Source organism: Macrobrachium rosenbergii, chromosome 6 (genome assembly GCF_040412425.1).
Source record: "Macrobrachium rosenbergii isolate ZJJX-2024 chromosome 6, ASM4041242v1, whole genome shotgun sequence".
Lineage (NCBI taxonomy): Eukaryota > Metazoa > Arthropoda > Malacostraca > Decapoda > Palaemonidae > Macrobrachium > Macrobrachium rosenbergii.
Window position 1 is genome coordinate 42391651 of NC_089746.1, and position 22561 is coordinate 42414211.

The 22561-nt window shown below is 40.2% G+C and overlaps 1 long non-coding RNA gene across 1 annotated transcript in view; it reads right to left on the reverse strand.

The window, feature by feature from the left end:
• LOC136839476 (uncharacterized) overlaps positions 1–22561 on the reverse strand; it is a 33891-nt gene extending 11330 nt beyond the window's left edge. The window contains exons 1-2 of the long non-coding RNA XR_010853349.1: positions 22382–22561; positions 14309–14431 (exon numbers count right to left, since the gene is read on the reverse strand). This is a non-coding gene — a long non-coding RNA (uncharacterized lncRNA). The remainder of the gene's footprint in view (positions 1–14308; positions 14432–22381) is intronic.

Genomic DNA, 22561 nt, shown 5'->3' on the forward strand with positions numbered 1-22561 from the left:
TTGTGATGATAAATATATATTCCGCAAGACCTTAGGTTGCGGAAACGCACCGCAGAAAACGGGATGTTTTCACAGAGAACGTGTTGAGCGGCGACTTTACAATACTCCCCCCCCAAGACGGAGGTAACGTCTAATTAAACCAGGTATCTCCTGGGGTGATGAAGGGGGCCTTTCTTGATGTCAACTGGAGAGGGTGGTCGCCTTCCCCGATGTCCTCTGCAGTGGTTTGTTGTGGTGCATTTTCGTCAGGTTTCTGGGTTTTCCGGGGACGCCCTCGCCTCCTTCCTAAGACCGGGGTTGTTTGAGGGGCTGCCGTATCCTGCAGGAGATCTTGGGGTCCACCTCCGTTGCCCCCCTCCAGGAATGCAGGTTTGAGATGATCTATTGACGCCCAGTCTTCCCGCCCATGGATGGATATTCGGAATGATTTCTTGTTCCTTTCCAGGACAAGGAAAGGTCCTCTGTAGGGCCTAGTCAAGGGTGGGTGTATGATGTCGTCCCTGACGAAGACGTGGGTGGGGGAGGACATCTCACGGGGTGGGGGGGGGTGGGCATGAGTGGGGACGTCCTGTTGGTTAATGTCTTTTGACAGGGGCGAACTTTCCAACTCTGTCTCGAAGCCTCTGTATTCCTATGTCGTCCCTGTTCTCTGCAACAAGTTCCCCTGGGACTACCAGTCTTTTCCTGTAGACTTTTTCTGCTGAGGAGGGGTCGCCGTTGGCTCTGGGGGCAGTCCTCAACCTGTGGAGGACCCAGGGTAGCTGGTACTTCCAGTTTTCAGAAGAGCAACAAGCTGTGGTGAGTGGTCCCCATAGGACATGCCAGGGCCGTCCACAGTTCGGACAGGAAAGCGGGTCCCTTGTCTGTTGTTATGTCGTCCAGGACACCGAACCAGCTAATTCCAGCTGGAGAGGAGGGGTTCCGCGCATGCATTGGAGGTGGCTTCTTCCATGGGCGTAGCTTCGGGCCACCTGGTGGAGCGGTCGACAACTGTCAGTAGTATCTGGCTCCTCCTGATGGGGGAAGAGGTCCTACTACGTCGACGTGGATGTGCCCAAAACATCTCTTTAGCTGGGGGAATTCGCCCACCCCGATTCGGTGTGCTGCCCCACTTTACTTGTCTGACACTGCATACATTGTCTTGCCCAGGCCGCGCGTCTTTCCGTATGCCGTGCCAGACGAACTTATCCGTCAGCAGTCTAGCTGTTGTCCTTCCGGAGCAGTGGGATAGGCTGTGGATGATGTCGAAAACCAGCCGACGTCTGGAGGCGGGTACCAGGGGGTGGGGGCGGGGGCGTCCGGTACTGATATCGCTCAGTAATGTTGATACTTCCGAGCCAAAGGGCACGTCCTTCCACTTCAGCGAAGTGACGGCTGTATGGTAGGCTGGGGTCTCAGGGTCAGCAGCTTGTTTGTGGGCGAGGTCCTAGTAATCTATCCCGAGCTGTACAGAATTGATCTCGATCCTCGAAAGGGCGTCAGCTACCGGGTTCTTCCTGCCAGGGAGGTACTTGATGGTGCAGGTGAACTCCATGATGGCTGCGAGGTGCCACTGCTGCCTAGAGGACCATGCGTCACCCAGCTTCATGAAGGCGTGGACCAGAGGCTGGTGGTCAGTCCATATTGTGAAGGGCGCCCCCTCTAGGAGGAACTTGAAGTGCCATACCGCCTGGTATGCTGCTGATCTGTTCCAGAATTGCCCAGCAGACAACGTTGCTGGCGTCCATCGTCAGCTGGAGGGGAGCGCTGGGATCCTGGTGGGCCAAAGATGTTGCTTTGCCAAGGGAGGCCTTCTGCTGGTCAGGTCCCCACACTAAGGTCTTTGGACGTCCCTTCAGCATCTCCATCAGGGGGGCCATGGCGTGAGCGATCCCCAGGATGAATCTTCTGTAGTAGTTGACCATCCCGAGGAATTCTTGTACGGCTCTGATGGAGTAGGGGTGGGGAACCTCTCGACGGCTTCGACCCTCGATGACATCGGGTGGACGCCCTCCAGGGATATCTTGTGGCCCAGGAACTCCATCTTCTCGACACTGAAGGTGCATTTGTCAAACCTGATGACGAGGCCATTCTCCTGTAGGCGCTGCAGGACCTTCCGGATGTGTCACAGGTGTTCCTCCCGGGATTTGGAAAAGATTAGGATATCGTTGGCGTAGCAGACACAGAAGTCCAGGTCCCCCAAGATGCTGTCCATCAACCTCTGGAAGGTCGCACCCGTGTTCTTCAGGCCAAAGGTGGAGAAGGCGAAGACATAGGATCCAGAGGGCATGATGATGGCGGTCTTGGGGATGTCCTCCGGAGTTACTGGGACCTGAAAATAAGATTAAGTAGGTCCATTTTGGAGAATATCCTGGCCCCGTCCGTGGAAAGAGGCCGTCAGGTCCTGCATGTTCAGTAGGGGGTAGTGGTCCGGCTCTGTTGCCAGGTTCAGCCGCCTGTAGTCGCCGCAGGTCCTCCAGGTGCCATCTGCTTTCTGCACCATGTGAAGAGGGGAAGCCCATGGGCTGGGAGCCTTTTTGCATAATCCCATCCTTTCCATCTCTGCGAAGGCCTTTTTGGCCTCCTGAAAGCACTGTGGGGGAAGCCGTCGGAACTTCACGTGCATCAGGGGGGACCCTTTGTCTTAATATGGTGGTATAAACCGTGTTTGGCAGGAGTCCCGGGCATCTGGCAGAGCTCAGTTTTGAAGACCTCCGGGAACTCCTTCAGGAACGAACCATAATGGTGGGGCGCAATGGAACAGATGGCGGGCTCCCTGGGGCCTGGCAGGACTGGGTGTCTAGCAGGCATTTGCAGCCGACGTCAACTGTCAGACTGAAGTGGGCGAGGAAGTCCGCCCCCAGGAGTGGAGTCATGACGTCTGCGATGATGAACTCCCAGTTGTACCTCTGGCCAAGGATGGAGATCGACAGGAACTTGGTGCCACAGGAGAGGATGGGGGACCCGTCTGCGGTTGTCAGGCAGGTAGTCGGGTCTGGCGGACGTCTGAGGTCCTCTCCTGAAGGTGGAAACACCGAAAGCATGGCTCCAGTGTTGACCAACATCATCCTGCTGGAGATCGCGTTGCGGATGTAGAACCCTACTGGTAAGGGGCCACTGGGTATTTTTGTTGTTGCTGCCACGGCGGCCTTTGGGGTTGGCCACCGCCACCTCCGTTTTTTTAAGAGAAGAAAGGGCAGGGTTCTTCGCACTTCCGGGCAGCTCTCCCCTCTTCTGCTGGTGGGACAACCTTTTCTGCTCAATGGAGTTGATGGGCTCCGTGGTGGGGTCCTCCAGCAGGAGGCAGTTGGCGGAGTGTGCGGGCGTGGTCGCCCGCTTGGCCGCCTTTGTGGAGTCATTCAGCTGCTGCGCCAACCTGATTAGGTCCTCAACCGGCAGGGTGTATGCGTCCGTGATCTGCTCACGGACCTCCAGCAGTAGCTGCCGCCGGAAGATCCCCCTCAACAGACTGATTTCCTTGCGCCTGCCGCCGCTGTCAGTCTCAGGGAGGAGGAGGAGGTCCTGGAGGGAGTGCCACACTTCTAAGAGGTTTCCCTCTGGCCGGGGGTTGAGGACGAGGTCAAGGGCGTGGGCAGCTCTCTCAGAGACCAGCAGGGAGCAGGTCTCGACAAGAGTGGATTTCATTTCTCGGAAGGTGGCGGGGACTGACGTCATCATCAACCATGGGGCGATCTTCTTATAAATCTCCTCCGGGAGGGCGTTAATGGCAATGTCCGCCTTCAACACCTTGTCGGTCAGGCCTGCTATTCTGAATTGCCCCTCGACCCTGTAGAACCAAGACTCTGCATTCTCCCTGGTGAATGGCAGCAGTCTTATGTTAAGGGCCGTCTTTGGTTGGTCCGTCAGGGGAGCCATCAAGTGGGGCGGCAGTACCGGTGTGGAGGTGCGAGAGGGAGGTGTTTGCCTCTGAGAGGTTCGCGGTAATTTGTACGTGGTTGGGAATGTCTCCGTCCATGCTCTCTTCGCCCTCTCACTTGGAGTGCGTGGGAACACTCACGCCAGTACACGCTGGGGGAGTGTGCCATATGGGTCCACTAATGACGTTGGCGACCTGCCGACTAGAGGGTCGGTTAACGCCCAAACACTTTGTTAGAGTGCCGTAGTTAGTCCATTAGGGGTGTAGATTAGGTTCATTGGGCCAAAACTTGTTCGTCGTTCGGGTCCGTTAATGGCTTCCGGGAACCACTACAGGGGTTACCACTGTGAGAGAGGTGCGAAATAATGAGCAGGGAGACAAGTACTGCTGATTTATTGATAAAAAATAGCTGCTCATAAAGCGGGACGTGGATGTCTGCGTAGTGTGCAGAGACCGCTGGTACAAAGATTTACAGGTGACCTGAGGTCAAACTAGTTCCTTAAAAAACAGGACAGGTTCATGCAGGGAACATAGTGATAATGTCTGACATATGAAATAAATAACTTGTTAGTTGTACATAACAAATGATTGCTTGAAAGACATATATATATAGTTTATAATTGTGATAAATATATATTCCGCTCGACCTTAGATCGCGGAAAGGCACCGCAGAAAACGGGATGTTCTCCGCAGAGAACGCGTTGAGCGGGGACTTTACAAGCCCACAAAACTACTGGGAAATGGAAGAATGAATAGTGCGCTTGGTCAACACCAAACACAATACCCAACACTGAAGAAAAAATGTTCTTTCCCCCAAAATTTGAGAGGAATGACAGTGAATAGTTCGTTTAAAAAAAAAATTGGTTTAAATAGTACTCAATACAGTACAAAGAAATGTAATTTTATAAGATATTTTACAGGACAAACTACCACTAGAGATATTCCAACTCCTCGTTCGAGACGCCAAACAAGAACCTAAGTTTGATGGGAGCAAGTAAAAAAGTAAAAACTTTTTGTTTTGTGAAAATGTATCAAACATACTTGATTTGTGAAAAAATGCACCAAAGTAAAAGTTCATTCACCATACAGCCATGACATAAGTTCAGAATGAATTGATTCAGTAGTTCCTACAATCGCGAAATTTTTCCCACCAAAAGAGCTATCAGTTAAATAGATTGACGTGGCGCAATGATCCGTGTTGTCATAAAACGTTCAATCAATTTATTCTCATTCTGCTCAAACATTTAAAAGGAACAATCGACACCCTATATAACAAAGTTCTCTTCACTCCGCTAACAGTAACAGTTGACATTAAATTGATAAAAGTTTACAGAATGTACACAATTGATATTCCACTTCATCCCACCGAAGACAAAATCTATTTCCATCTTTTAAATGACTAGACAGACGACACCAATATATATACAAAACAATGCAGACATACACGGGATAAAATGAATATCAAAATCAAGGAGAAACAACCAGTTAAACTAAACTTAAAGATGTATGGAAGGACTCTTCTTCAAAGACATGCTCTTGTGAACAGACCATAATAAAATGGGATGAAAATGTATCATAAAAAAAAGTAAAAAGTTCCACCAGCACACCGTATTCATGGCAGTATCCTAATCGCATTAGGTTTAAAAGATTAGTGGCGCAATGCCTAATCAAAAAAAGCTAACTAACAGGCCAGCCTGTTTATAGCTGAAAAAAGATAGAATGAAATGGATATTCGGATCGAAAACAGGCCTATAAAAAAGAACTGCCTGTTTATTGCGGATCGCTGGCTGGTATTTAATTTCAATAGGCCTACATTTGAATAAGAATATATAGGCCTACATTTGACTGAGAATATAAAGAGTTTAAACAATTTAAAGCAGTTGGTCGCAATCGAAATGCTTTAGCTCTCCAGTTAGCGTCCGGAATACCGAAATGGCCAACACTAAGCCAAATTCAGGACCCACTTATAAGTGGGTCCTGGCCGATTATATCATGTAAGAAATAAAAGAAAAAGTAACGAGAGATATTGTTCCAGCGAAGACATTGACTTGACACACTCAAGGAAAATGTAAAGAATATGTAAAGCGATTAGAAGTAAATTATGAATAATACAAAATGGCTTAAAGTGAGCCCTGGGGTAAGAAAAAAATAGTCTGGACGGATGGCCTCGCCTGTTAAGAATCACCAGTTTGCTGGTTTAGAGAATGATTTAAGTTATCTTTTCCTAGTAACTTTTCAGTATGGCTTTGCTTTATCTCTGCAAATTTGTATATCAAAAGTACAATCACTTATAGCGTATATAGATTTAGGAAAATGAAGGTTAAATAATCGACTACACTCAAAAACAGATACCGTACTTTGGAAAGTCAGTTAAAACTAATATTCGCCAAATATACGAAGGCGGATTCCCCCCCCCCCCATTCCACGCGATAGTCTACTGAAATAAATAAGCAAATTTTAAAAGATTCACGCCCGTTTACGTGAAGATTCTGTTGAAAACGGAAAATCTTCAATGGTCTAGAAAAAGAGGCAAGAGAAGCCCGACCAATTTTATAGTTTTCCCAAACCTTCAATACTTTTCACGTTTTTCCTAACGTCCCCTCTTCTCTCAGTTGCTGTCTACATCACGTTTTAAACCTCTCCCTCCCAACTCAAACTGAGAACTGTAGAGTGTACGGACTGTCTACTGCTAGACTAAAGGGGGTTTCACACTGTCAAGCATGTTGGCCAACACATTGGATAACAAGATGTTTGTGAGCATTGTGAAAGGGATAAACGTATTGAACCAACGTATTATTAGACGGATGTCTGATCGGCTCTGACTTTTGTGGGCGGGGCTTGCTCGTTCATGTTCATGTATGATCGTCTGAACATGCACCAGTCTCAAACCGTCATACATATTCCAATCTCGGGGAGGTAAGATCTATAGCAGTTCCTCCGGTATCAGACTGGGCCTATTATTTTCAGAATGAGTGACACGTCCGTCTTTAATGACAAGGAAAGGGAAATCATGATGGATTTCATTGACATACATAGGAAGCATAGGCTATAGCTTTGTGGAAGGTGAAATCTCAAGTCTTTCAGACAACTGCGTTGCTAAAAAAACGCAATGTTTGCTCAGCCGTTCATGAGGGCTAATGGACTTTCTCATGACAGTGTCTTTATAAGTAATGAATGGAGTGACCACATTCAAAAGCTCTAAATATGGAGATTCGTACATACGCATATAATTGCGCCAATCTTTTGGCTGTAATTTTAGCTCCTTCATTAAGTTTGAATGAAAAATGTGGTCCCTTTTCAGTAACCAGCCCTTTGTCCACTTTGGTCGCTTCCTTTTCCTTTCCTTGAGAACAACCACTATCCCGATTGCCATCACCTTGCTAAGAGCAGGATCCAGAGAAAAACGGATCTGCTAACTTGATAACGAAAATGAGACCTTTTCAGAGCAGGTAACAACGTGAGCCCCTGTATGTCCAGGTACAGCTCATTAATGCGGTCTTTTTTTTTTAATAATCCGTTTCCTTTGGTACAACTCATCTTCAGTTAAGACTTTTTCTTATTTTTAACTTTGATGCTAAACTAATTCACTAATGCCATGAGTCATTAAAGGTCCGAGGGCACAAAACTATCCAGTAACACGGATAAGAAGAAAACTGTTTTCATCGTAAGTATTATTATATGGATTCATTTAACAAAATAAGAACAAATAACTTGATACCCATTCAGTATTAGTTTAATAAATTTTCTTTCCATGCTTTGGCACTCGTTTTTTTCTTTTTCATTATTACAATCACTTTATTTAAATAATTCGCCCTAAGATACACAAATTTTAGCAGAAAAAGAAAGATTACATCTTTGGGATCATCAGCTTCAGACAATTCTTATTCAAAAGCAAGAGACTTTATAAAGTCTTTAACTTTCCATGAAGTTTCGCCATGAGTTGCATTAACTCTCACAATAGATAACCGAGACGTGAAATCGTGACTGTGCTCAGCCATTATTTTTCTGATAAATTGCAGCCTGTTGTTTTAACTTCTAAATTAGGATATTTCTCTGCAGATTTCTTTATTTTTCACGTTTTCCTCCGCCTTTCTCTGTCAGATTCTGTTTTTCTTTAACATCATCTTTAAGCCTTCAATTTCAATTTCAAGTTCACTGGTTGGATTTTAAAAGAAAATACTAATCAGGCATTTCTACTGATAATTTCCGATCGTTCATGGTTGTTTTGCACAAGCAGATGATGACAACTGCCTATTTAAAAATAAAATTAGTCTTTTTTACATTCAGTGGGTTTTTTTCACTTAACAGTGCAAAGTCTTTTCCTAACAAATACTCTCTCAAGCAAAATTTAAAATTCAATGAATCTGACGTATGCAGCCACCCCCCCCAAAAAAAAATGTTCCAACATATCTTGATTTAATCACCTTGTAGGTATGAATTTTAACGCTATAAAATTTACTTAGTATTTCATAGAGAGACTTACTTGACAGAATTTCTCCCTTTTGAAAACTATAAAGGCAATTAAATCGTGAGTTTCCTGCTATCATGGTTTTCATGGTATCTACCTTTTTCTGCAGAATTTTTTCTTCTCATAATTTATCCCAAAAGCATTTCGTGATACTGTCATCATATATTGAAGAGTTCATATAATCAAACCATTTATCAACAACAATGAAATTAAGAGTCTTCCACATTGATGCTGTTTAAGAGATATTTCTTACCTAAGTAGTCAATTACACTTGCAAACGAAGTGGATAATAACTGTTATCCAGTTCACGCGCTGTTTCTCTTCGCCTAACAAGTTAAAATGGCCTTCATTTAATTCATAAGAAAGGCCATATTCTGTTTTCCCCTGACTAAACATTTCACGAATGGAAGAATCATAATCAAAACTTCCGTCTTGCAACTTTATTTCATGTCAGTACTATTATCCTTGCAAAAGTACGACGAGGAAATCGTAGCATGATCTGGGTTAAGTTTATCAGATCGTCGATATGCTTGTGTGTATGAATCTCTTAAACTTTCAACTATCAAAAAAAACTAAAGAACTTATGCCTAAACCTATAGATTTGATTTTCCTTTTGTGTTAAAACAGCCAAAAACTGTGCAGTCGTTCGGCATTGTGCTGACAATATTTTAACGTGTTTGACCAGGAAAAATGTTTTCACACTGCGAGAAATGTTGGCAAATGAAGCATTGTACAAGACAACTAGTATTTATATGCTGAAATCTGCATATTATAAATTAATATCAAAGAAATCCTTAGAGACAGGATAAAGATAAAATATTGATAGAACATATTTTGGGTTGTCCTTTCAAGCCACATCTTTGATTGATCCTACCCGCTCAGACTTAGACCAGCGCGTTGGCAAAACCGTTCTTCCTTTATCTAAGGAGAATGTTGCTCCTTTGCTTCTTGGCACCGACTGAGCCACTGAGGTTGGCTGTCGGTCTCGTTTGAGCGTATGAAACCTCTTCCAGCACGTTGCACCGGAGGTTTGATCAGCGTGTTGGCCAACATGTTTGACCATGTGAAACCCCTTTAAATCGTACGATGATGATCTCTCTCTCTCTCTCTCTCTCTCTCTCTCTCTCTCTCTCTCTCTCTCTCTCTCTCTCTCTCTTTTAATTCAACTGAAACTGAGAACTGGTGCTAGGAAAACTGCCAGTGGGAGAATTGCCATTGGGAATATTTTCGGTTGGTAAACTGCTCGTGGGTAAATTGCCATTATGAGAAAATTGCCATTGTGGGATAATTGCCAGTTAGAAAACTGCTAGGCGGAAATTGCTATTTAATAAGTACAATTTATAAAGAAAAGGATTGAAAGGAAAAACCATTACTATCAATACTAGATTTATCTAAAAGTTGCCATTTACTACGTACATACAATTTATAGAATAATTATCTGAATAAAAAATCATTATTATCAAAACTATTGAAAATTATCCGTTTATATGGGCTGCAATTTATAAAATAATTTGAATAAAAAATCATTGCAATTAAAACTTTACTTGAATTTACTGAAAAACTGTACTTAGAAACGTTGATACACCTAAAAAAATATGCATATTATATGTGATGCCCCTTAAATACATTTTATTATGACTCAATTTAAAATGAGGTTGCCAAGTCGAACATGTAGGTTGCTGTACTTTTTGCGTATAGGGATTGTATCCCCTCTTTCCAGTTGGATTCTTTTTGCAATAGCCAAACCACCTTCACTTTTCAGAGCATATATTAGGGTGACTATTGCTGACGGATTTATTAAAGGAATTGTGAAAGGTCTCAACACTATTATTAGTACGAGGCAGTGAGATCTCATAACGGGAATAAACGTTCCAAATTTCAACCGGGAGAAGCGGCACATTTATTTTCCTGCTGCGTCGAGTTCCTCTTTCAGTTCATATATACGTATATTCAAAGTAGGATAAAAATTCAGGCGGGATGTCCTCGTCATCCGAGAATTCTTCAAAAGCAGATATGGCATCTTGTGGTGGCATAAAAGCAAGTGCTGAGAAATGTCGCATTTTCTAATTAAACTCTATCATTATAATATTAGTGTCTTGCTCCTATGTCAATAATTTTCCTGTACAGTGCTTTACCAAAATAATTGTCATTAGGAAAGACATGTTTTACTGCCTTTGTCAAAATCACCCTTCACACGCTCAGAGCATCACCATCAAGTTCCTTGATTTTGTTGTAAACATTTATGTAGGTAGCCTCTGTTTTGTTTGGTCTAAGGCTAAAAACTCGAGGAATTGTTATATTTTCGATCTGAACGTGAACTGTGAGAATTTGGTGATAAATTTCACGAGCAATCTTGAATATACCATCGACTGCCCAATTTTTGGACTCCTTAAGATCCTTCAGTCCTTCATACGAAACAAAATCAATATTCTATCGCCATCACTTATTCCAGAGTCATATTGAAGAAATCGGGCTCCTGAAGAAAGATTTTGAAATTGCAATGGAATACCATGGCCACTCCTACTAGATGGAACAGGTGGGAAATTGCGCTCTCTTTTGTCTCCAATGCCTAATATTTAGACTCAAATGACGCACAACTGGCAATTGAGAAAGTATACATTCGTCAAGACCGGTGGCAAATTCAGACACCAAGGAACGACTTGATTGATGAGAAGTAGTCATTTCAGCTTTTAAATCTCTTTGAGCTTTGTTTAGCTTCAACTTTGTCTTTGCTTGATGAGTGTATATGGTTATTTAAATTCTTTAAAATTTCAAAATTACCGTTGGTGTGTACTCTAGCTCTGCAACCTTTACATTTTCTTTCCTTGCACTCCCAATATAGCACAGCACCACTTTTATTCTTGCCATTCAGATGGTACATATCTTGCAAATCATCGACCAGAATGTCTTTTCCTCTCTCACTTTTTATCACATACAAGATAATGGGCTAAAAAGAGTGAAAAACAGCAAATTCAAAAGATGCTATGGGAATACTGACTGTTGATATAGTTGGTACTGTAAGACTTTCCTCTTTTGGAAAATTTAACAGACTTGTTTGCTAATTTGTAAGAGGATAGTTTAAAAGTAAACGGACAATTTTCTGCCTGGCAGTTTGCTCTTATAGTTCACAGCTTAAAAGACATGCTTGTTAATTTTTAAGATGATAGTTTAAAAGTAAACGGGCAACTGATAGTAATGGTTTTTCCTGTTAATCCTCATGTCAAAATATGACATCAATAATAAAATATTGTATTTAAGGGGCATCGCATATATATTATATATGCATATTTTTTGTGTATCAACACTTCCAAGTAAAGTTTTTCAATAAATTCATGTAAAGTTTTATGATTTTAAATTCAAATATTTTATAAATTGTAGCCTATATAAGTAGTAAATGGATACTTTTAAATAAATTCACAAAATTTTGATAGTAATGATTTTTAATTCAAATAATTCTATAAATGGTATAGAAGTAATAAATGATAACTTAAAAATAAATTCAATTCACAAAGTTTTGATAGTATGGTTTTCCTTTCAATCCTTCTCAAGTTTTTCAATAAATTTGATAGTAATGGTTTTTCCTTTAATTTTTTTTTTTTTTTTATAAATTGTACTTATTAAATGGCAATTTTCCGCCTAGCAGTTTTCTCCACGGCAATTATCCCACAATAGCAATTTACCGACGGGAAATATTCCCACTGGCAATTTTCCTGTCAAGCTGACAACTATAGCTTATACGAACTACTGTTAGACTAAAATCGTTCGATATGCTCTCTCTCTCTCTCTTCTCTCTCAACTAAAACTGAGGGCTACAGATTATAAGGACTGCTGCAAGATTAAAACCGTGCAATGGGAAGTACATATCACGAATTTCTTTGTTATATAGCACTACAAAAATTGTTTAACATTATCATCACATTTACTCGGGCGAGGCGAGTTGCTTGATCGTAACAATTCAAGTACTGCTCTGAAAAAATTATAGCACAATTTCATCGTATAAAAAATAATACATATGCTCGACTCTCTGCTGGCTTCGCACGTAAACATTACATTCTTCCTAAATGTTTTGATTTCAAAGTGACGGGTGTTTGCTAGATTCTTAATTTCATTAAAAACCTTTCTACACCCTGTAGGAGGGTAGTGCCGTCACTGTACCTCACAAGGTGCACTGTTGGCATTACTTAAGTTTCTTTGCAACGTCCCTTCGTCCCCTAGCCGCAACCTCTTTTATTCCTTTTATATTTACCACCCTCTCCTAACAATTGTTTCGGCATTGTGTCCAGCGCTGAAAAACCTCATAGGTCCCAGCGCTTGCCATATGGCTTAAATTTTTTGTTCCAGTTCTAATTCCAAAACATTTCTACAGAGCAATTCAACGTGGACAAATAAGTATATCTTAGTTTTACCAGACCACTGAGCTGATTAACAGCTCTCCTAGGGCTGGCCCGAAGGATTAGACTTATTTTACGTGGCTAAGAACCAATTGGTTACTTAGCAACGGGACCTACAGCTTATTGTGGAATCCGAACCACATTATAGCGAGGAATGAATTTCTATCACCAGAAATAAATTCCTCTAACTCTTCAAAATTCCCCTTTGTTATTTCCCTTAATATACCAATAATACTACATGGTACGTTAAATCTCGAAAACTATATATAAACACCATTGGTAGTTCGGGGGTTATCTGCCAATATATTTCTAAAATCTTCCAGGATCATGTCAAGATTTGCGAACCCAACATCTCCATGTCAAAAACAGCGAACCCAATGATCCCCATGGAAAGAATGGCCAACCCTTTCCGGTCCGAATTCCAATTCCACATGAGGGCTAGTACTAAACACGGCGAAACAGTGATTCATCTACATTGTTTCGTCGTGTTTAGTACTAGCCCCTAGGAGTTCAAATGTATTTTGCCTTTAGTACTAGCCCCTGGGGAATCAAATGTCTGGTACCGAAGTGTTCACGTCTAGAACAGCGAACCCGATTATTCCCATGTAAAGAATAGCGAACCCTGCTGCGAATGGGTTCGCTAATATTGACATGATCCATCTTCCAAACACTATCTGAGTACGATATCTATCCTAACATAGAGAAAGGAGTTTCTATTACAAAGTAAAAAGTGGTTGAAATCGAAGAAATTTCACTGGGGCAAGTTAGTTGATCAGATGGAACTGATGTGAAGTATAGGGGTCTCAAAGGATGGGTTTGAGGGACAGAAAGACTTACGCTTAATATTTAATACTGTCAAACAGTATCACTCGACAAGAACTTTCATCGTCTGCGAAGCACATAAATGTGGATACAGTAACAATAACCATACCTTACGTCATGTTTCCCGAAATGATTGTCTGATACTCTCACAGGTGTTAACAACTGAAAGGAGAAGCATGAAGGCAAAGCACAGATCGCCCTAGGTCAAGAAATGCCAAGGACCCGCCCAGAGCAAGTTAAGCATGAAACAACCTCATTACCAGGATAACCCAGTCTTCTAAGCCCCAAAAACGCATTAGCCTATTTTTCTACAAGACTGCAATTTACTGAAAACGCCTGTATCTGCATGTTCATGTTAGCAGTTTAAGCAGTGACACATTACTTACATTCGAGCGGTAAACCTTTCAACATGACCAACATAAAAAAAAAAAAAAAAAAAAAAAAAAAAAGTTTCAGTCCAAGTTCTTCATAAAGTATTCTGGTAAACAGATGCAGATCCCGTGGCAGTAAACATCAAAGTACCTATGTGGATACCTTAAACTGACTTCCAAGGTGATGTTTTGGATCTGCGGTAGTTTTTTTTTTTTTTTCTTTTTGCGAATTTTGGTCTCTATAGGAAGATGAATCTATGTCAAAATTATTAGGTTCCACACATTCTTTCAACCTTGAATTGAAAATTTTCTTTGTAACGAGTTTGTTCTCCATATGAACATTCTTTGAGGTGTTTACCAAATACTGTACACACCTGAAGTACAAAGTTTCTTCACTCACCTTACCAGGTCATTTGATTCCAAAGAGAAAGCCACGAAAATCCGGTCACTTATAGATCACCTGTAGTAGATAACTAAAATCAGCTTGCTTCTTTCAGAATAAGTCATTGCAGTTTCTCAACATCTGAAAAAAGGAAAAAGGAAATACACTGGGAAATAAAAAAAAAACATTCTTATCTAATACCTTACAGAATGAAAAAATCTTAGAATACACACATTTCAAAGCATTTGACAACCAATAGTCTTCGAAGGCAGAAAAACATATTTTTTATGCAGTAAGAAACATACCTTGCATGCATTAAAACGTCAATGAAACTTGACTGAATAAATCTACCATATAGATTGTTTAGCAAAACTTCTTTAAGGAACTGGTGGCAGTGTCAACTTATAACAAGCTGAAACTATGAACGGGAAGAAAATACCATAAGGCCAATGCCGAATTTCATTACCTGCACAAAGCAAATTTATCATTTGGGATGACAATCATATATATATATATATATATATATATATATATATATATATATATATATATATATATATATATATATATATATATATATATATATATAATTAGTTAAATAATCTCCGTATGATTTCCAGCTCTTTTATCTGACATGGTTAGATCGATTCCTGGACTTCTTACTTCGTTTATTTTTAAAAGTGCCAGTAAGGATGTCTCATAAGAAATTTTCCCCACACAAGGGATATACTCAGTCAACATGGACATGTTTCGCTTTATAGGCAATTCAAGGTTTACTATGATCAATCTGTGATAGCCTAGTAAGGAATCTCGTAAAACAATAACTACGTGGGAAAAATACAACGATTTACATGTGACAATTACCCACTTTCGTTGGAGGCAGTTGGATATCGAAGGTTAACACAGGCCATAATTTCAAAACTTAGCAACAGTGGGCAAATACATAATACCTAAAACAAAGGGGTTCTGGCACATTAATTTTGCCAGGGAAACAAACCAACTGTACTGGGCTTCCTTTGGGTAAGTGAAGCAACACATTGTACAGTAATGTAAAGTCTGGTTAGGTTAAATTAACTAGGAAGGCAGCATGCATGAAGTTTCCACAGTAAAATTTAATGCACATGTTCCAAAGTGACAAATAGCCTATATAAAAATATATATATATATAAAGATTAAAAATTAAAAAAGAGAATAAAAAATTAATTTTCTAGAACAAGAACCATGAAATTTTAATGGATTATCTTGCAGATGTAATGATAGTTCTAAACGAAAGTTATAACAATTATTATTAATAGTAAATGAAAATCAAGCGCAGACAAATATAAATACAAAAAAAGGATACCAGTATAACAATCAAATACTTTCTAAGTACCAACAAGAACAAAATCGTTAAAGGAAAAGAATAAAAATGTTGAGGGTTTTGTAGTTTTTAACTCGAGTTTTATGTCAAATATTCACCTTGTACAGCATAATTAAGCTCCGTAGTTGAATAACAAAGATTTTCTAATTACAAGCTTTATATCGCACCCATTTTTTTCTCAGCACAATGTACAGTAATGCCCATTCTTACATGACTTTTTCTTACACGGCTTATAACGCGTCTTTTCCGACACAGCTTTACAGTATACCTTGGGGAGTACACCGGCACACTTAAGCCTAGCCCCTTCTTAGGTAGATACGGCCAAACTTCAAGAGCTTGACCTTGAAATGCACTCAATGCATTACACTTAAACCCTACTGGATAGGTAGTAGTAGTATATAATAAAAGGCAGACAATGTTGTTCATATGATTGAAATATAATTACGACACACATGCTTGAAATATAATTACGACAATCTTGTTCGCACACTTTGGCGTGCTATCTGTAGTCATGCATAGCTTATAAACATTTGTATATTTTATATCATACACAAGTATACCATATAGTACTTATTTTGTTTTAAGTTTTCCCACGTCACATAACACTATTCATACCCATTATTAATTAGGGTAGTTGAAACTATATGTTCATTATGGATTGAGTGATTTTATTTTTCCATGTGTTTTGCATCTTAAAACTTTTGCACAATCGTTCTTTGCTTTCCTGTTTCTTTTAAATTTGTTGTTAAAGGATATACAAACGCCCTTATACAAGCTTTCCATGCAGAATTAATGTAATTAGTTAAATAAATCACACCTTGGGTTTGATAAACCATTCTCACAGCGTACACAATATGTGTAATTTCAGCTTTAGTGCAATGCAGAATGTGCTTGACCGCAAAGAACAGCCTTGTTGAGCTGACTCCGGTTGGCTGGTGATTTTAGATTAACTGGTCATGTGTAAGTACGCATATCCTTGCTCTAACGCTGTCCTTAAGTGTGGTAAAGTGATAACTGGAGGATAGGCCTGTAAGGATCGTGCTGAGTGACATACTGGCTGGGTGTTGTCTAGTTTATTGGTGGTTCCGAAATGCATGTACAGAATCTTCGAAGTTGTTATTGTCTGGTGCGAGCAGCAAAGTAGTTTCTACACACAGACAGGGCAAAACAGAGATTATGTTTCGGACATCTGTGCTTGTGGACAGACAAACAGATGGCGATTGTGAGAGACATAATAAACGTACAATGATAAAATATAATTATATCACTGGAAAGGCCAGGAAATTCCACATATGGCCAATTGCATGAGATTCGGGACAGATTAGTGAATACAATGCAGTAGCATAATATTTGTGAAATGGCGAGACGTTTGGCGTCTTCACAAACAGAAACATACATACAGTTTGATACAGAAGATTCGGTGGAACATTATGAGTACATGATTGGAATGCTTGCATGGCAATGCATGTAGTGGTGATTGTACATAAATCGAGACAACAATGGTTAGGGGGAAACAGACAAATATTGTATGATAGAAGTTGCGTTCCTGAGAGAGAGAGAAAACGGGATGCTTTGTCTTGCTTTTGCCTTGTTTCCTCCGATGGATGACGCACACACACGTGCGCCCGAAAGACCGTAATTCGGTCTCTTACAGGCCTAGTTTGGATCTCTGGACTCTGCCATACCAACAGAGCAGGAGGTGATGCCTAATTATTACTTGTACTATGTCAAGTTATTTGCTTACACTTATTTACAATTAAACGGAAAAGTAGTGCTAACTTTCGAAGGGCAACCTCGTTGTTGGGATGTGACGTTACGAAAGCTTCCCACTTTCCCGCATCACACCTCTTGCACCCCCTACCCCTCTCCCTACCCCCCAAAAAGGAAAACAGGTAACTGGTTGGTGGGTGGCAGTCTTAATTGTCTACCTTCAACATTTTGGATATACGCTCGACCACCTAGCCCAACTAAGTTAGCCTTCTTCACTTGACCTATGCTCACACGGGCAAAATGTAACCTCACGCTCTCAAAGCTTTATCACGCCCATTCTCTCAAAGCTTTATCACGCCCATTCTCACAGAGCTTCATACCATGCCAATTCTCTCAAAGCTACATCCAACGCCCATTCCCATACAGCTTCATATCACGTCGATGCTCAGATGTCTACACGCCATGTCAGAAAACCGGTAGTTAACAGGAATTGTCAAAATTACTAAAAGGCTATGAATGAGAAACAGTATGAAGTCGAGGTGACAGTAGTTTAATTTACCTTGTGAAGTCAAAGAAGACAGAACTGGGTACTGATTGATTTATTACTGTTGTTGTAGATTTAGCTGGCCTTGTGCCAGCACGGGCTCTTGCTCCTAGAGCAGCCCGTAACTCTGTGTTGATGATGAGTCAATGAGATGGGTAGGTTGGATGAAAACTTTATTATGATGCATGAAAGTGATTTTGGTGGAGGGGATTTATTATGTTGTTTTAGATTTAGCTGGCCTTGTGCCAGCACGGGCTCTTGTTCCTCGAGCAGCCCGTAAAGGGGTTTTATTACCTGGGCATAAGGTATACATAGCAGCGTGTGGACGGAAACAAGGTGCCCGACCCCAGGTCTCCGTGACCCGCACGCTGAGTGAGAGCAATTTGTGTTTGTTAACAGACAATCAAATAACAATAACAAGAGACATAGTGTACATACAGTGATAAAATATATATTGGCGAAAAGGCCAGGAAATTCTACATACAAATATATACACGAGATTCTTGCTGCATTGACAGATGCGATACATGACCGTAATTAATGGGTAAAGACGACGTGCGGGTAGGACGTGTCTGAAGTGCTCTGGGTAACAATGCCTGACTTGCGCGATGTTCACAGTGAATACGAAGAAGAGGAAGGAAAAAGTGAAGTACTGTAGAAATTAAATCAAGTAAAGGGAAGATCAAACTATCATACGAACATTATCTCATAATTATCGAAGCAGCACGTAAAGACGGAACTCTAAAGAAAATACTGGAGAAGGATGAGTCAATCCAAATCGAGAGAGAGTCAGCAACCTGCGGACATTGCTCTGGAGAAGTTGATGATGAAGGAACTTGCTGTGAATGTGTGACGCATGGTTTCACTATGAATGCAAGGGCATAGAGGTCAGATACACACCCATACTTCGTAGTGATAACATATTGTACATCTGTAATAAATGCAAAGTACACGACTGTTACATGCCCTATCAATACTATAAATGACAGGAATTTGGTCATAGCGCAACAAATTTTAGAAATGACCAAGCTTGCCCTAGATGTGGTGAAAATCACAAATCAAATGAATGTGCTAGTAGCATCTTCAAGTGTAAAAATTGTGTAAAGAAAGGCCATAGTGATACTAAACATAAAACACATGATGGCAATAATTGCACAGTATATAATGTGTCAAAGGTGAAAAACAATACGGACCATGGCTTTGACTAATAATCTTCTATGCAATTTAATAAACACAGTCCGTAGGAAATAAAAATAACACTATTAGAAATCTTACAAATGATCACGATCTAGATATATGCATGCTAACGAAGACTTGGCTAAGCAATAATGTAAGTGATTATTCTAAAATAAACGAAATGACGCCAGGGTCTCAACTTTTACCATGTACCGAGAGGGAAAAAAAAGGTGGTGGAGTGGAATGTCAAAAAAGTGTGCAAAGTATCTATACTGAACCAAATTGTGTTCAGTACATTTGAATACATCAACACCAAAATTACACACAAACACACACATACAAATCATAACAGTTTATAAACCACCAACCGACATCATTATTGAACCATACCACTGACCTAGTGATACAAAACAAAAAACAACGAGATTGTGAGTGACTTACTAGTTGAGCCTGAATGCGTGATATCTCCAATACATAAACTAGTTATATTTAGTATAAATATCTGGAAAGGTTATACACTGAAAAAAAAACTATCACTTACAGAAACAAAACTAACTTTAAAGCTGATGAATTTATTGTTGAGAGCATAAAAAAAAATAAGAGAAACAAGCCAGGAGTGCAGGTGTAATTTGAGGAATACCTTGACAGGTGACCAAGTTGGCGTAAAGCTACAACGATAAATGTCCAGAAGTACCAAGGCAAATAACAGTTAAATAAAAATCCAAGTGGTTTAACAGTGAATTACGTGAAGCTAAGAGAAAGAAAATTAAAATGTAAGATCTACGGAAAAGATCGATAGAATCAAGTAGTGAAAATTGGTCACTGCATAGAACAGCTAGAAATCATTACAACGACTTGATTATGAAAACCAAGAAAATATATTACAAAATGTTAAGTGTAGAGAAAAATCGCCCCCCCCCCCAAAAAAAAACCATGACAATTTAGCCGGAATATTGGGACTCAAGAAAGAAAAAGTTCTACCTGACGTAACTAGTGACTACAAAAACCTGGCCGATAACTTTGTGAACTACTTTGAAGAAAAAATTGAAAGAATCTGTCAGTTTAGATAAAGAGATCCCTCCTGATCTCCGAGTGATCGCAATGCAAAATAGCAAATTCAGTAAGTTTAAAGAACTGAACATGAATGACTCTGACAAAATGATGAGAAAAGTGAAAAAACCTATTGTGAAAATTACCAGTTTCCATAAGTGATATAAAAGAGGCAAAAAACTGATCAGTTGCGGGAGCTATATTTTGGTATTGTCAACATGAGTCTAGCACAGGCATCTTTCCCAAATAGTGAAAAGCTTGCTTGTATCAAGCCGGCCTCTAAAGGAAAAGGTGATAAAGAAAATCTAAGCTTCTATAGACCAATATCGAACCTATCGTACTTATCAAAACTTATAGAAACGGAATTTCACAAACAAACATGGAAACACTTGAAACAACTGAACGTTATACCTGATGATCAGTCAGCATACAGAAAAAACCACTCAACAAAGGCTACACTGTGTGCAATTATAAATGATATGGTATAAATTATAGCAAATGGAAAATGTGGCATCCTGGTTATGCTTGACCTAAGTGCAGCATTTGACACAGTTGACCACAATCTACTGCTTGAAGACCTGAGAGCAGTAGGCATCGAAGATGACGTACACAAATGGTACAAAAGCTACTTAAAAAATAGGAAGGTTGCAAATGTGAAATCAGAAAAGAAAAGCCTAACAAAAAGAGTGTCCCAAGGCACCGTTCTGGGTCCACTGCTATTCAGCATTTACACAATTGAATTATCTAGAATTCTAAATAAGCACAAGGTTAAGTAGAAACTGTTTGCTGATGATACCCAGTTCTATTTTCCTGTCGAAACGGTAGAAGACACCATTAGTAAAATTGATGCAATAATGAAAGATATAAAAAAATGGATGTCGGCGAAGAAATTGAAACTTACTAAAGACAAAACTGAGTGCATGCTATTTGGATCTGACAGTGCACTACGAAAATATGAACACTTCAAAAGAATAACTATTGGTTCGTCAACAATAAATATTGTAGCAGCAGTGAGGAACTTAAGAGTATTTACTGATAATAAATTGTCGATGAAGATCCATATATTGCAAATTACAAAAACCTGTAACTATCATATTAGAAACATTGCATTTATTAGAAAATACCTAAACTAAGATACTCTGAAAACAGCAATTTGCAGCCAAATACTTTCGAGAATTGACTACTGCAACGTTATATACTACGGTCTCCCTAACTACCTATTAAGAAAATTCCAAGGAGTACAAAATAGAGCCGCCAGGTTAATAAAAGGACTACGTTCCCTTGACAGAATAACCCCAGCACTAATTGAGCTACATTGGCTCCCAGTAAAAGCTAGAATAGAATATAAAATACTACTTACAGTCTTTAAAGCACTAAAATATGATGAACCAACATATTTGAGAAACTGCTTAAGCTTCTTTAGACCCGAAATGAATATTGTAATCAGACATGCAAGTGAAGCATATAGGGCTATTTGAACCTAGAACAAATTGTAAGTCAAGCGAAAGCGCATTTGTATACTGCGCACCAAGACTATACAACAAAATATCGCCTTAAGTGAAGAGCGTACAAAAGGCAAATTTAAAATGGAACTAAACTCTCCTGTTCTGCAGGAACTACGATACTGACGAGAAAACACTGAAAGACAATTACAAAATATAAGCAGCAGCTTATTTTGAAAACGTATAAGGGGCCACCAGAGAGGGAATTATCCCTGTGGAGGGCTGTGCGTAAAACGAAACAAAGTTAAGTCATGGCAGCCACTGAAGAGTCAAAATAATTACAATTTAACTGCCGTCACTTACTGGTCTGACTTCGGTTGGTTAATTGAATGGAACCAGTGGCCTGGTCGAGTGAGAAGAGGAATATGGAAATTAATATGAAACCCTCTGTTGCCTTGAATGTGCTTTCGTTTATGGTGGCCATTAAAAGCCATTTTTAAAATTGCTCATGTATGCACGGCTACGTAATTTCAGATTTTATCCGTACATTATAGTGCTAATAATGCTCTGCTTAAATATTTTTTCACATAAGAGCAATTTATTTTTTTCAGGCTTGCTTTAAAAAGTCACAGATGGCCGTTAGGCTAGGCGTACTCTTGGTGAAAGGTAATAATTAGGCCTATTAACCTGTAGCTTTCCAAAAATTAGGCAGAAATTCATAATGTTTGGCGGTCAATATCACAGTGTAGCCTAGTACTGTGGAATATTCCAATCTTAAGCACGTTGTTTATCAAAACACGGGTACTCACCAGCTTATCAAATGCATCTCGGTTCAGGATAATTTCCACCATCAGGTGGCTGTATTCAACATAAACACCACAACAGAGACATCAGACACAGGTCTCCTTCAGACGGCCAGCGAGACGAACCGCACAAACTGGCAATAGAAGCGTCCGGTCATCTGGCCTCTTCGGTCCTTACTGTAGTAC